Source organism: Diceros bicornis, chromosome 8 (assembly GCF_020826845.1).
Source record: "Diceros bicornis minor isolate mBicDic1 chromosome 8, mDicBic1.mat.cur, whole genome shotgun sequence".
Lineage (NCBI taxonomy): Eukaryota > Metazoa > Chordata > Mammalia > Perissodactyla > Rhinocerotidae > Diceros > Diceros bicornis.
Window position 1 is genome coordinate 10,255,861 of NC_080747.1, and position 14,706 is coordinate 10,270,566.

The 14,706-nt window shown below is 33.0% G+C and overlaps 1 protein-coding gene across 3 annotated transcripts in view; it reads right to left on the reverse strand.

Annotated features, from left to right (window-relative positions):
* Nucleotides 1-14,706, reverse strand: part of RAB28 (RAB28, member RAS oncogene family) — a 95,959-nt gene that overhangs the window by 30,449 nt on the left and 50,804 nt on the right. The window lies entirely within an intron of this gene.

A 14,706-nucleotide genomic window follows, 5' to 3' on the forward strand; every position in this document is an offset into this window, starting at 1 on the left:
CCTCTTTTTGTCTTAGTTTTCTCATTTATAAAACGGGGACAATAATAGTACATATCTCACAATGTTATTATAATAGATAAAATAAGCAAATACATATAAAGCACTTAGAGCAATGACTGGTACCTACTCAATAAGTATTAGCTAGTGTTATTGTGGTTTGTCTATCCATTCATTTATTTATGAAATATTTACCCAGCACCTGCTAAGTGCTAACTGCTAGGAAGGCTAAGAGGAACATATGTACAAAGATACCATACAATCAAATTCTGAGACCAAGAGAACAATAGTGGTCTGTATAAGACAAGGTACAACAGTATAATAGAGAAAGGAAATTTCTAAAACTGCTTAGGGGAACAGGAAAGATCTCACAAAGAAGATGACACTTTAGCTAACTCCTGAAGAATGAGGAAAAATGTTAGACAACCTTGGCAGTAGAGAGGATGTACATTCCTTAGCAAAAGAATATGTGCAAAAGCATCTGAAAGAATCTAGCTTCCAAGAGCTGGTAAAATCAGCATGAGGGTCTTGTATGGGATGCTAAGAAGTTTATATGCACATAGATAACATCTGCACAGCTTCTCTTCTCACCCATCTTACCTCACACAAAAATATAAGCACAAAAAGGAAATCTTGTAGGTGACACATACTAGAAAACCTTTAACTTTCCCCTGTTGGATTCAAAGCACTTCCAATCACTACACAATGACAATTCTGTTTCTAACTTCAGAGACTATTCAAAAGAAAATTACAAATGATAAGAAATGTTGCATTCCTATAGATTTCATGAACATGACATTTTTTTCTGTTCAGCCATCTAGTATACATAAATAGTTACCATTATCTATATCATAACTTTAAATATAGAATATGGCAAGTTTTATACACCTACAGCTGATTATTCTTCCTTCCGAAAGTCATTACAGTCCTACACATTAATCAGCCTAAAGATGATTCACATTAACTGTGTAGTTGCAAAAATCACAGGTTAAAAAAAGAAAAGGATAGTTCATGCACTTCTTTAAAAGAGCTAAAACAGTACCTTAAAAGTCATTTATTAAATAAGTATAAGCACCTATTATGTGTCAAGTACTGTGCTAAGTACAAGCAATACATCAGAGAACAAAATAGACACTATCCTTACTCTCACATTAATGAGAAAGACTGATAACCAAGTAAACACATAAATAAGGCAATGTAACAATTATCATAATCTAAAATGGGGGCGGAGTAGGGGGAAGGTGAGCAGATAGAGAGTAACAGAATGACAGGAACCAGGAGTGCAATTATGACAATTTTATATATGGTAGCCATGGAAGACCTCTTTGATCTGAGATCTAAAGGACAAGAATAAGCCAATCAAGTTAAGAGGAGTTTGGAGGAGAAAAATGTTTTAGTCACTGGAACAATTACAACAAAACCTAGAAGTGAAAAATGACTGAGCACAATTGAGGAAAACAAGCATAATGAGCAAGAGTGGGGACGTAGTAGTATAATATGAGGATATTACTCAAATAAAGCAATGCAAAGCCATTGGAGGGTTGTAACCATGTGAGTTTTGCATTTTCAAAAAATTACTTTGGCTACTATGAGGAGAAAGGAAGTTAAGAGGGCAAAAAGAGATGCAGAGAAACCACTTTAGGAGACTTCTGAAGCAACTTGAACTCTGTTTCAATATGTACAGAACACTTCAGGACCTCATAACAATCTTGGCAAATACGTAAAGCATTAATCTAATTTCACACACAAAAAAACTGAGGCTCAGAGTGACTTAATCAAATGCTAGTCATCAGTAGCACCAGGATTAGAAGCAAACCATCTGATTCTAAATCCAGTTACTTTCTAACAAAGAAGAAAGAATATCAGCTTTGGGGATGATTACTTAGTCTAATTTTTATTTAGCATTTTAATTAAAAGAATAAAGACATACAAACTTTAAATGCTCATTATAAAAAAGTAAACTATTATATACTTTATTACTTATTAGTACTTTAAAAGTATTCACTAATAACAATAAATCATAAAACTGAGCCCATCAGCATTATAAAATAATAAAAGATACTCTTTGCCTTAGCACTTGATTACACAAAGTCCTTTACAAAGTACTTGCAGCTGCACATACAAATTGTGAAATTACATAATGTTTAAAAACGATCCATCATGATTAGCCCAAACATGACAAGTAAAATACCCTTAATAATTTATTAAATTTGATTTACAAGAGCTTAAAATTATGTATATATTTTGACTTCTAAAACACACACACTAATGCTAATAAGCCAAGTATATGACAACTTTTCTTTTTAAGTCCTATTTGTTTACTGGCATTCAGGCATCCTTATTCAGGATCTCCATTGCATCTATCTATTGGATTACTGATATAATGAACAGAACAGTCTTCAAAGATACAGTGCCAAATGTAATAAATAGCTTAAGAACTAGATATATAAAATGCATAATAATCAGAGCTACTGAGCCAACTAAATAATGTAAAATTTTAAGTAACATTTTAAAATTCTGAAAACCATTACAATAATATCTATATTATTTTTTATATTGGCCTGAGACTTTACAATATTCCTGTTTTCCTAAATATTCATTTTTCAACATGCTATAAGAACATATTCTATAATGAATCTGACTTTTTTCATTCAAACCACAATGTACTATTTCATCTTCTTTAAAAAAGAGAGAGTACTATATGATGCTAATTAATTATATTATTAATGTCCAGTCTCTGTCAATGGAAAGAAAGTATTAAAAGTACACACTATTTTTGCTGCTCAATCCACATATGATGGCAGCAATAGAATATTCTCAGTGAAATGATTGTAAAATATGTTGCTGTCTAACTTGAAGAAGTAAAAGCAAAACACAAATATAGCATTTGTACAGATTTTCACAGTAATTTTTAGGTTATCAAGGAAACATCTAGAGTGTTGATCTGGTTATACTCAATTCAAACAAACTACTTGTCACATTAACTACCTCCAGGAAGTTACTCCAAACACAAAATAAACTGTTTATGCCCCTACTCAGATAGATAACATGACAGATTGTTATTAGTTGAAGACAGATGAAATACATTAATTTGATTGTGAGCATGTGTTTAATTTTACCCTGCCATGTACACTCTCTAATGCTGTCCTTCTATGATGACATAGTAAATCATACTGTATTAGAAGAATTGCTAATGCAAGAAAATAAAAAATTACCAGAACTTGACTTTGACTTAGTAGATTCTTAAACCAACCTTTTTAAAAAATATAACTGCCTGAAAATCACCGAGTTCCACAGATAAAGAAAAAAGGTATCATCAAAGAAACTACTTTAATTTCTAGTATAAATTTTAAAACCTCAATGCAGTTTAACATTTTTCCTGTATACCAGTCTTTATATTTCTTTATAAAATGTCTCTTCCTTTTCCCATTTTCTACTGTTTTAAGTGTTTATCTTATCAGTGTGTATAAGCGCCTTCTATAAGAAGGACATTTGCCATATTTGTTCCAAACATTCACCTCAGGTTAAGATCTTTCTTTTAAAAGTTTCATGATGCTTTAGAGACACAGAAATTAAGATTTTTATGAAATCAAATACACTGAGATAATAAGCTCATTACTGAGTTTTTAAGCTACATTTACTTAGTTCTTTTGTTACATGCAGCTAAAAGCAAAAACAGATAAACAAAAAAGCACCTAATACAACAGTCACTCACAAAGTATTTGTTGAATAAAGAAAAAATATTTTTAGGCTCTTAAAAGAAATACAAAATATCAACTGTGTCTAAAATAATATATATTTCTTCATTTTACAGGAATATTATACAGGACTGAAAATTTTATGAACCAGAGTCTCATACCACAATAAGCATGAATATCACAAAAGTGTTGAGCAAAAGAAGCAAGACACAAAGAAATACATACAAATGACAGCATTCATATTAAATTTTAAAATGAAAAAATTAAATATTATTTAGCAAAGCATATACAGATGATGAAACTAAAAAGAACGGCAAGGAAAAGATAAGGACAAATGATAATAGTTACCTCTTAAGGTAGAGAAAGGACTGATAAAGACACGTAGTAGGCCTCTGGGGTGCTTGGCAATGCTCTATTTCCTGACCCAGTAATAGCTATTCTTTAAACTATACATATATTTTACATACTCTTCTGTTGTATATTCACTATATTAAAAATTCCTATTAAAATTATAATAATAGTACAATGGTCTTCTCTTCAAACCTAATTTTTCATATGATCATAAAGAAAGGTCACTGTTGCAAAAATATTCATGGTTTTCATAATTTTCCCCAAAGACCTCTATTATTCCTTTAATTATCAAATCATACTCTTTTGACTTACCTATATATGTCATGAGTCTTGTGGATTATCTCTTAAATTATTTGTCCCCTGACTCTGCCAGATCCTTATTTATTAATTATTTTGCCTCTAGCAATTCTCTGGCACTTTTTATAGAGTCTCTATATTGCTACAAGATTTGCCTAACCACTTTGCTTGTATTTCTATTGTATAATTACATACATATCCTCGAATAGACCTATAAGGATTCTGAGAGAATAATGCTGGATATTGTTAACTCCGTAGAGTCACCAGAACAACACTAACAGCAGCCAGTATCAAGAGGACAGGAATGGAGTATGTAATAATTCAATTATTAGTTATTATTATTAATTCATATTATTTATATATAAATAATAATCATATTATTTCCTCAACTTCTCAACTTATTAAGTACTACTAATTAGATTACCTAAATTCCTTCTAGTGATGGATAATATATAACTACTTCTCTAACTTCAGCTAAAATAAAATAATACGCCTAAATGAGGACACAGCACCATAGAGTTAAGTAAATGGTGCTACATTTCTGGCTGTCTACAACTTTTATTGCTTTCTATAATATTTGTGCATAAATCATGAAGATTAGCATCTGCCCACATGCCAAAAGCCTAAAGGAACTAGAAAATTAATAAACTGCCTTTCCTTATTTTAACTCATGAGAGAATTGCATACTGGCACAGTACTATATAGGTTTATTTGCAAAGTTCTGCAAGATAGATATAATAAGGTCCAAGTTCACTTATGTCTTCATACATATACTTGTACGAAAAAAGAAGTGTATTTGTCTTGCCTAGACACCAGCATATCCTAGGATCTTACAAAGAACAGAAGCCATACTAAGAAGTGTCTCAATTGGCAATTATATTATGGTTATTTACTTCTTCTTTATATTTTCCAATTGCCCACAATGACCACATATTAGATCTATTGGGAGAAGGAGAATGATAGAACATGATTTACAATAACAGCAAATAGTAAAGAGAAAACTGCTTGATAGCAACAGAATTCAGAGTAATAAGAACGGGTAACATTTATATAGCACCACACTGCTTTATAGACACTTTACACATATTAAATCATTTAATTCTCATTACTCTTTAATTGCAATTAAGTAATTTAATTCTTTAATACAACCATCATTTGACAGATGAAAAAACTGAGGCATAGAGAGGATAAATGACTTATATAAGAACACAGATCTGGTAAGGGGTGGAGCCAGAACTCAACCCCAGGCAGTCTAGCTCCAGAGTCTGCATTCTTCACTCTCACACAGTTTTCTCTTCAAACATGTTTTGTTTTGTTTCAAACATAGATTTCTGGGACTGTCTTTTTTCACACAACTTTGTTTCATCCATGTCATCCCAAGTATAATACTGCATTCATTTTCATTGTCATATAACATACCTTTGCATAAACATACTACAATTTGTACATCTTTTTTCCAAGTGATGGACACTCGAGTTGTTTCCATTTGTTAGCTATTACCAACAACGAAGCACCATGACTATTCTTTGTACATGTCACCTGATACATACGTGTAGCAGTTTGTTTAAGATACATAGAATAAAACTGCTGAATCATAGAGTCTACAAATGTTCAACGTTACAGAATAATGCTGAATTATTTTCAAAGTGGTTATACCAATTTACAATCCATCCAGCAATGAATATGAATTCCTGTAGGTTCACATTGTGTCTCTATCACTTGTTGTTCTTAGGCTTCTTGATTTGTACTTTATTACTTATCTGTGGTCTTATTTTGCACTTTCTAGATTAGTGATGAGACTGCACTTATTTTCATGTGTCTTTGGGCCATTTGTCTTTCTTCTTCTGTGTAATTCTTATTTATGTTTTACGTACATTTTCTAGTGAGTTGTCTTTTTCTTGTAGATTTGTAAAAGTATACTAATCTTCTGTCCATTATTTGTGTTACATGTACCTTCTCCCAGTTTGTGGCTTATCTTTTTGAATTCTTTAATGCATCACTTGACAGAAACAAATGTATTTATCTTAGGTGGTTGATATAGCCAACATTTAAATTTAGCAACTGCACCTTTTTTAAGAAATCCTTCCACACCTCAAGGTAGGAAAGATATTCTTTTATTTTTTTTTCTTCTAAGAATTTGTCCCGTTAACATTTCAGTCTTTAATCCATTTGGAATTGATTTTTGCATATGCGAATAATATAGGGGTCCATTTTCTTTTTCTCCATAAAATAAACAACTTTCCCAGGACTACTTATTACACACTCTTTCTCAGAGATCTTCAATACTACTTCCATTATAACATTGAAGTTCCATTTTTGTGAGGGTTTATTTCCAGCATCTCTACTCTGTGTCCTTGAGTGAATTCCACAATGTCTTTATTACAAGCTATTTATAAAAAGCCTTGATCACTGGCACGGCAAATGCTTCTCACCTTGTAATTCAGGAGTATACTGACTATTCTTGGCCCTTTACCCTTCCATACACATTTTAGATTCAGTTTGCTTAAACACCACACACATAAATACTTTTGGGCTTTGACTGAAATTATGCCAAATCAACAAACCAATTTGAGGAGAACTGACATCTTTATTAGACTGAGTCTTTGTATCCTTAAACATAGTATTTGTCTTCTTTTATTTGGGTCTTTTTTTTATGCCATGTATGAAAACTGTATAATTTTCTCAACACGGGGATTTTCGCTGTAGCTAATCATATCATCTGAGAATTTGGTAGTTTTATTTCTTCCTTTTTAATCTGTATGTTTCATATGTCTTTTTATTACTGTTTACAATAGCTGGAACCTCAAGAATGACGTCGAATACAAGAGTGGTGGGAATGGATATCCTTGCCTTGTACATCATTTTAGGAGGAGAGCAATCACTCTTTCACTATTATGATATTAACTGTAGGTTTTTCATAGATGCCATTTATCAGGTTGAAGAAGTTCCTTCTCATTCCTAGTTTGCCGAGAGTCTTTTTTATCATGAATGGAAGCTGAATTCTATCAAATGCTTTCTTTGCATCTACTGAGATCATCATATGGCTCTTCTTCTTCAACTTATTGATACAGTAAATTATATTAATTGATTTGGAATACTGAATCAGCCTTACATTTCCAGGATAAACCCCACTTGGTCATAATGTAGTATCCTTTTTACATATTGCTGAATTCAAACTATTAATACTTTGTTAAGAATTTTGTGTGTCTATGTTCATGAAAGATATTTTCAATGCAGACGAAACAAGGTTATATTGGAAGAAGATGCCATCTAGAACTTTCATAGCTAGAGAGAAGTCAATGCCTGGCTTCAAAGCTTCAAAGGACAAGCTGACTCTTGTTAGGGGCAAATGCAGCTGGTGACTTTAAGTTGAAGCCAATGATCATTTACCATTCCCAAAATCTAGGGCCCACAAGAATTATGCTAAATCCACTCTGTCTATGCTCTAAAAATGGAACAACAAAGCCTGAATGACAGCACATTTGTTTACAAAATAGTTTACTGAATATTTTGAAACCGCTGTTGAGACCAACTGCTCAGAAAAAAAGATTCCTTTTAAAATATTACTGCTCATTGACAATGCACCTGCTCACCCAAGAGCTCTGATAGAGATGTATAATGAGATTAATGTTGTTTTCAACATTCTGCAGCCCTTGGATCAAGCAGTAATTTCAACTTTCGAATTATTATTTGTCTTAATATTTAATAAATACATTTTGTATGGCTGTAGCTGCCATAGACAATGATTCCTCTAATGGATCTGGGCAAAGTAAACTGAAAACCTTCTGGAAAGAATTCACCACTATAGATGCCATTAAGAACATTCATGAGTCATGGGAAGAGGTCAAAATATCAACAATAACAGGAGTTTGGAAGAAGTTAATTTCAACCATTGTGGGTGACTTTGAGGAGTTCAAGACTTCAGTGGACAAAGTAACTGCAGATGTGGTAGAAACAGCAAGAGAACTAGAATTAGAAGTGGAGCCTGAAGATGTGACTGAATTGCTGCAATCTCATGATAAAACTTTAACAGATGAGGACTTGCTTCTTATGGATGAGCAAGGAAAGTGGTCTCTTGAGATGGAATCTACTCCTGGTGAAGATGCTGTGAAGATTATTGAAATGACAAAAAAGGATTTAGAATATTACATAAACTTAATTGACAAAGCAGCAGCAGGGTTTGAGAGGACTGACTCCAATTCTGAAAGAAGTTCTACTGTGGATAAAATGCTATCCAATAGCATTGCATGCTACAGAGAAATCATTCCCGAAAGGAAGAGTCAATGCGGCAAACTTCACTGTTGTCTTATTTTAAGAAATTGCCACAGCCACCCGAACCTTCAGCAACCACCACCTTGAACAGTCAGCAGCCATCAACATTGAGGCAAGACCCTCCACCAGCGAAAAGATTACAACTCGCTGAAGGCTCAGATGATGGTTAGCAATTTTTAGCAATAAAGTATTTTTTTAATTAAGGAATGTACATTTTTTTCTTAGTAAGATTATTTTTATTTTTTCATTTTTTTATTGTTATAACATTGGTTTATAATATTATATAAATTTCAGATGTACATCATTATATTTCAATTTCTGTGTAGATTACATTAAGCTCACCACCCAAAGATTAATTACAATCCATCACCACACACATGTACCTAATCACCCCTTTCGCCCTCCTCCCTCCCCGCTTCCCCCCTCTGGTAACCACCAAGCCAGTCTCTGTCTCAATGCGTTTGTTGTTGTTTTTATCTTCTATTTGAGTGAGATCATATGGTATTCTGACTTATTTCCCTTAGCATAATACCCTCAAGGTCCATCCATATTGTCACAAATGACAAGATTTTATCCTCTTTTACAACTGAGTAGCATTCCATCGTGTACACATACCACATCTTCTTTATCTGTTCATCCCTCGATGGGCACCTAGGTTGCTTCCAAATCTTGTGAACAATGTTGTGAACAAATATTGTGAACAATGCTGTGATGAACAGAGGGGTGCATATATCTTTACGCGTTCGTGTTTTCCTGTTCTTTGGATAAATACCCAGCAGTGGAATAACTAGATCGTATGGTAGTTCTATTCTTAACTTTTTGAGGAATCTCCTACTGTCCTCCATAGTGGCTGCATCAGTCTGCATTCCCACCAGCAGTGTATGAGGGTTCCCTCTTCCCCACATCGTCTCCAACACTTAGTATTTCTTGTCTTGTTAATTATAGCTATTCTGACAGGTATGAGGTGATAGCTCACTGTAGTTTTGATTTGCATTTCCCTAATAATTAGCGATGTTGAACATGTTTTCATGATCCTGTTGGCCATCTGTATATCTTCTTTGGAAAAATGTCTGTTCAAAACTTTTGCCCATTTTTCAACTGGATTGTTAGTTTTTTTGTTCTTGAGATGTATGAGTTCTTTATATATTTTGGATATTAACCCCTTATCAGATATATGGTTTACAAATATCTTCTCCCAATTGTCAGGCTGTCTTTTTGTTTTGTTGATGGTATCCTTTACTACCCAGAAGCTTTTTAGTTTGATGTAGTCCCATTTATTCATTTTGTCTACTGTTTCCCTTGCCCGGTCAGCCATGGTACTTGAAAACATGCTGCTAAGACCAATGTTGAAAAGCGTACTGTCTATGTTTTCTTCTAGAAGTTTTATGGTTTCAGGTCTTACATTCAAGTCTTTAATCCATTTTGAGTTAACTTCTGTGTGTAGTTTAAGATGATGGTCTATTTTCATTCTTTTGCATGTGGCTGTCCAGTTTTCCCAATACCAATTACTGAAGAGACTTTCCTTTCATCATCGTATGTTTTTGTCAAAAATTAGCTCTCCATAGATGTGTGGCTTTATTTCTGGGCTCTCGATTCTGTTCCATTGATCTGTGTGCCTGTTTTTGTGCCAGTCCTATGCTGTTTTGATTACTATAGCTTTGTAACATATTTTGAAATCAGGGAGTGTGATACCTCCAGCTTTGTTCTTTTTTTCTCAGGATTCCTTTGGCTATTCAGGGTCTTTTGTTTTTCCATGTAAATTTTAGGATTCTTTGTTCTATTTCTGTGAAAAGTGTCATTGGAACTTTGATAGGGACTGCATTGAATCTGTAGATTGTTTTAGGAAGTATGCACATTTTAACTACGTTAATTCTTCCAATCCAAGAGCAGGGAATATCTTCCCATTTCTTTGTGTCTTCTTCAATTTCTTTCAACAATATTTTATAGTTTTCAGTATACAGGTCTTTCACCTCTTTGGTTAAATTTATTCTTAGGTATTTTATTCTTTTTATTGCAATTGTAAATGGGATTGTATTCTTAATTTCTCTTTCTGCTACTTTGTTGTTAGCATATAGAAACACAACTGATTTTTGTATGTTGATTTTATATCCTGCAACTTTACCATATTCGTTTATTATTTCTAAAAGGTTTTTGGTGGATTCTTTAAAATCACGTCATCTGCAAATAGTGACAGTTTCACTTCTTCCTTTCTGATTTGGGTCCCTTTTATTTCTTTTTGTTGCCTGATTGCTCTGGCTAGGACTTCCAATACTATGTTAAATAAGAGTGGTTAAAGCAGGCACCCTTGTCTGGTTCCTCTTCTTAGAGGAATAGCTTTCAGTTTCTCCCCAGTGAAAATGATATTAGCTGTGGGTTTGTCACATATAGCCTTTATCATGCTGAGGTACTTTCCTTCTATACCCATTTTATTGAGAGTTTTTATCATAAATGGATGCTGTATCTTGTCTAATGCTCTCTCTGCATCTACTGAGATGGTTACATGATTTTTATTCTTCATTTTGTTAAAGTGGTGTATCACGCTGATTGATTTGCAGATGTTGAACTACCTTTGCATCCCTAAAATAAATCCCACTTAATCATGGTGTATGATCTTTTTAATGTATTGTTGTATTGGATTTGCTAGTATTTCATTGAGGATTTTTGCATCAACGTTCATCAGTGATATTGGCCTGTAATTTTCTTTTTTTGTGTTGTCTTTGGTTTTGGCATCAGGGTAATGTTGGCTTCACAGAATGAGTTAAGAAGCTTCCCCTCCTCTTCAATTTTTTGGAAGAGTTTAAGTAGGACAGGTATTAAGTCTTCTTTGAATGTTTGGTAGAATTCACCGTGGAAGCCATCTGGTCCCGGAATTTTATTTTTGGGGAAGTTTTTGATTATTGTTTAGATTTCCTTACTGGTGACTGGTCTATTCAAATTCTCTATTTCTTCTTGATTCAGTTTTGGAAAGTTGTATGATTCTAAGAATTTATCCATTTTTTCCAGATTATCCAATTTGTTGTCAAATAGCTTTTCATAGTATTCTCTTATAATCTTTTGTATTTCTGAGGTGTCCATTGTAATTTGTCCTCCTTCATTTGTGATTTTTATTTATTTGAGCCTTCTCTCTTTTCTTCTTGGTGAGCCTAGGTAAAGGTTTGTCAATTTTGTTCATCTTTTCAAAGAACCAGCTCTTAGTTTCATTGATTTTTTTCTACTGTTTGTTTTGTTTTTTGTTTTTGGGGTTTTTTTTTTTTTTTTTTTGCCTCTTTTTCTTTTATTTCTGCTCGGGTTTTTACTATTTCCTTCCTTCTACTAATTTTGGGCTTTGTTTGTTCTTCTTTTTCCAGTTCCTTTAGATGTACTGTTAGATTGTTTATTAGAGATTTTTCTTGTTTGTTGAGGTAGGTCTGTATTGCCTAAACTTCCCTCTTAGAACTGCTTTTGCTGTATCCCATAAATTTTGGCATGTCGTATTTTCATTTTCGTCTCCAGGTATTTTTTGATTTCTCCTTTGATTTCTTCATTGATCCAATAGTTGTTCAGTAGCACTTTGTTTAATTTCCACATATTTGTGGCTTTTCCAATTTTCTTCCTGTAGTTGATTTGTAGTTTCATACTGCTGTGGTCAGAAAGGATGCTTGGTATTATTTCAATATTCTTAAATTCATTGAGACTTGTTTTGTGGCCTAATATGTGATCTATCTTGGAGAATGTTCCACGTGCATTCGAAAAGAATGTGTACCCTGTGGTTTTTGGATGGAATCTTCTGTATATATCTACTAAGTCCATCCAGTCTAATGTGTCATTTAAGGCCAATGTTTCCTTATTGATCTTCTGTCTGGAAAACCTATCCACTGGTGTAAGTGGAGTGTTAAAGTCCCCTATTATTGTGTTGCTATCTATTTCTCCTTTTATGTCTATTAATAATTGCTTTATAGATTTAGGTGCTCCTATTCTGGGTGCATAGATATTTACAAGTGTTACATGCTCTTGTTGGATTGTTTCCCTTATCATTATGTAGTGCCCTTCTTTGTCTATTGTTACAGTTTTTGTTTTACAATCTATTTTGTCTGATATAAATATAGCTACCCCAGATTTCTTTTTCATTGGCATTTGCATGTACGTTGTTTTTTTAGACATAATGCTATTGCACACTTACTGGACTACAGGATAGTATAAAAATAACTTTTATATGCACTGGAAACCAAAAAATTCATGTGACTCATTTTATTGTGACATTTGCTTTATTGTGGTGGTCTGGAACCAAACCACAATATCTCTGAAGTATGCCTGGATTTTGAAGTTCTGTTGGTGGGTTTATATACATTTAGGATTGTGATGCCTCTTTTGTGAATTGATCTTTTGCTCATTATGTAATATCTTTCTATATCTCTGCTAAATTCCTTATTTCTGGCATTAATATAGCTACTGCAACTTTCTTTTGATTAGTGTTTGCAGAGCATATCTTTTGCCATTCTTTTACTTTTAACCTGTCTGTATCTTCATATTTAAAGTACGTTTCTTACAGACTGCATATAGTTGGATCTTGCTTGTCTATCCATTCTATCTCTGTATTTTAATTGGTGTATTTAGACCAAGTATTGGCAAACTTGTTCTGTAAAGGGCTAGATAGTAAATATTTTAGGATTTTCAAATCATATGTTCTTCATAGCCACTACTCAACTCTGCTGTTGTAGTGAAAAAGCAACTATAGACAAGATGTAAACAGATGAGTACAGCTCTGTTCCAAAAAAACTATTTATGGACACTAAAATTTGATTTTCATATAATTTTCAGGTGTCATGAATTATTATCTTTCTTTTAAATTTTTCCCAACCATTTAAAAATGTAAAAACTATTCTTAGATGGTGGGTCATACAAAAAGAGGCCATGAACCATAATTTGCTGACCTTTGCTCTACACTACTGCTCAAATCACTCCTCTGCTTAAAAACCTTTAATGGCTTTCTACAACTCTTAGGAGAAATCTGAACTCCTTAAAACATTGTCTCTGTTGCTCAACTCTTCCTGCCTTACACCCTATGCTCCAGTTGTGACAAAATGGTGTGAATTTTCCTCATATTTCAAACTATCTCCTAGCTTTTTCAGGTTTATTCATTCTTTTACTTCTTCCTGGACTGCCCTTTCTTCCTCTTCTCTGTATGGGACATTCCTGCAATCCCTTAAGATTCTGTTTAAGTATTTACTTCTGTTGTAACATCCCCCTGTATACCAACTACATCATTCTGCATACCATCAGTATGACAACACTATCATACTGTCTCCCCTACCATTGTGCTTGGTACATCAAAGGTACTCATGAATGAATGAATGAATGAATACTTTAAAATATAAGAGGAAACTGAAGGTGTGCAAATGTTTACAATACATAAGAACAAAGTGAAATTCTAACACACAGTTAGGTTTTTATGGTCATCAAAATGCACTTTAATCAAACTAATTTTAGAAAAATAAAAAAAATTCTCATAAAAACTAAAAGCATTTTATTGATTATAAGATGTTCCTTAGACTTTAACATTAAACTGTACTGTAACAAACTCTCAGAAGATGGTGCTAGCTTAATGTCAATAAATCTAGAAAGAAATAAATAATAAGACAACCAGCAAAAGAAAATACTTCCTCTAAAAAAAAAATAATGGATCTACTTAAGGAAAAGGCACAAGTACAGATAATTTCTAACAGAAAACTTCTTTGGAAAGAGGAAAACTTCATTCCTGAACCTAAGACTAAAGGTAAAATTTAATCGATTTTCACCAATTCTTATTAAAATATAGAATAGTGATCAGTAATCTTTAATGCTTAAGAAAGAGGAGATCCTGAAGAAAAAAAGAGCTTAACTGCAAACCTAGAAAACATTTATCTTTACTGACAAAGAATTCAGTTCACAGTCTCAATATATTAGCATATCAAATTATAACTCTATGGATATAAATGGCAGTGGTGGGGAGGAAGTTGGAATAAAGAAGGAAACAAAATTATACAACCATCTCTGGTATTCAGTTTTAAACCAAAAAATACTTTTTTACAGAAACTACAATGGACATATTCAGTTGATAAGTTTTAATGCTAAC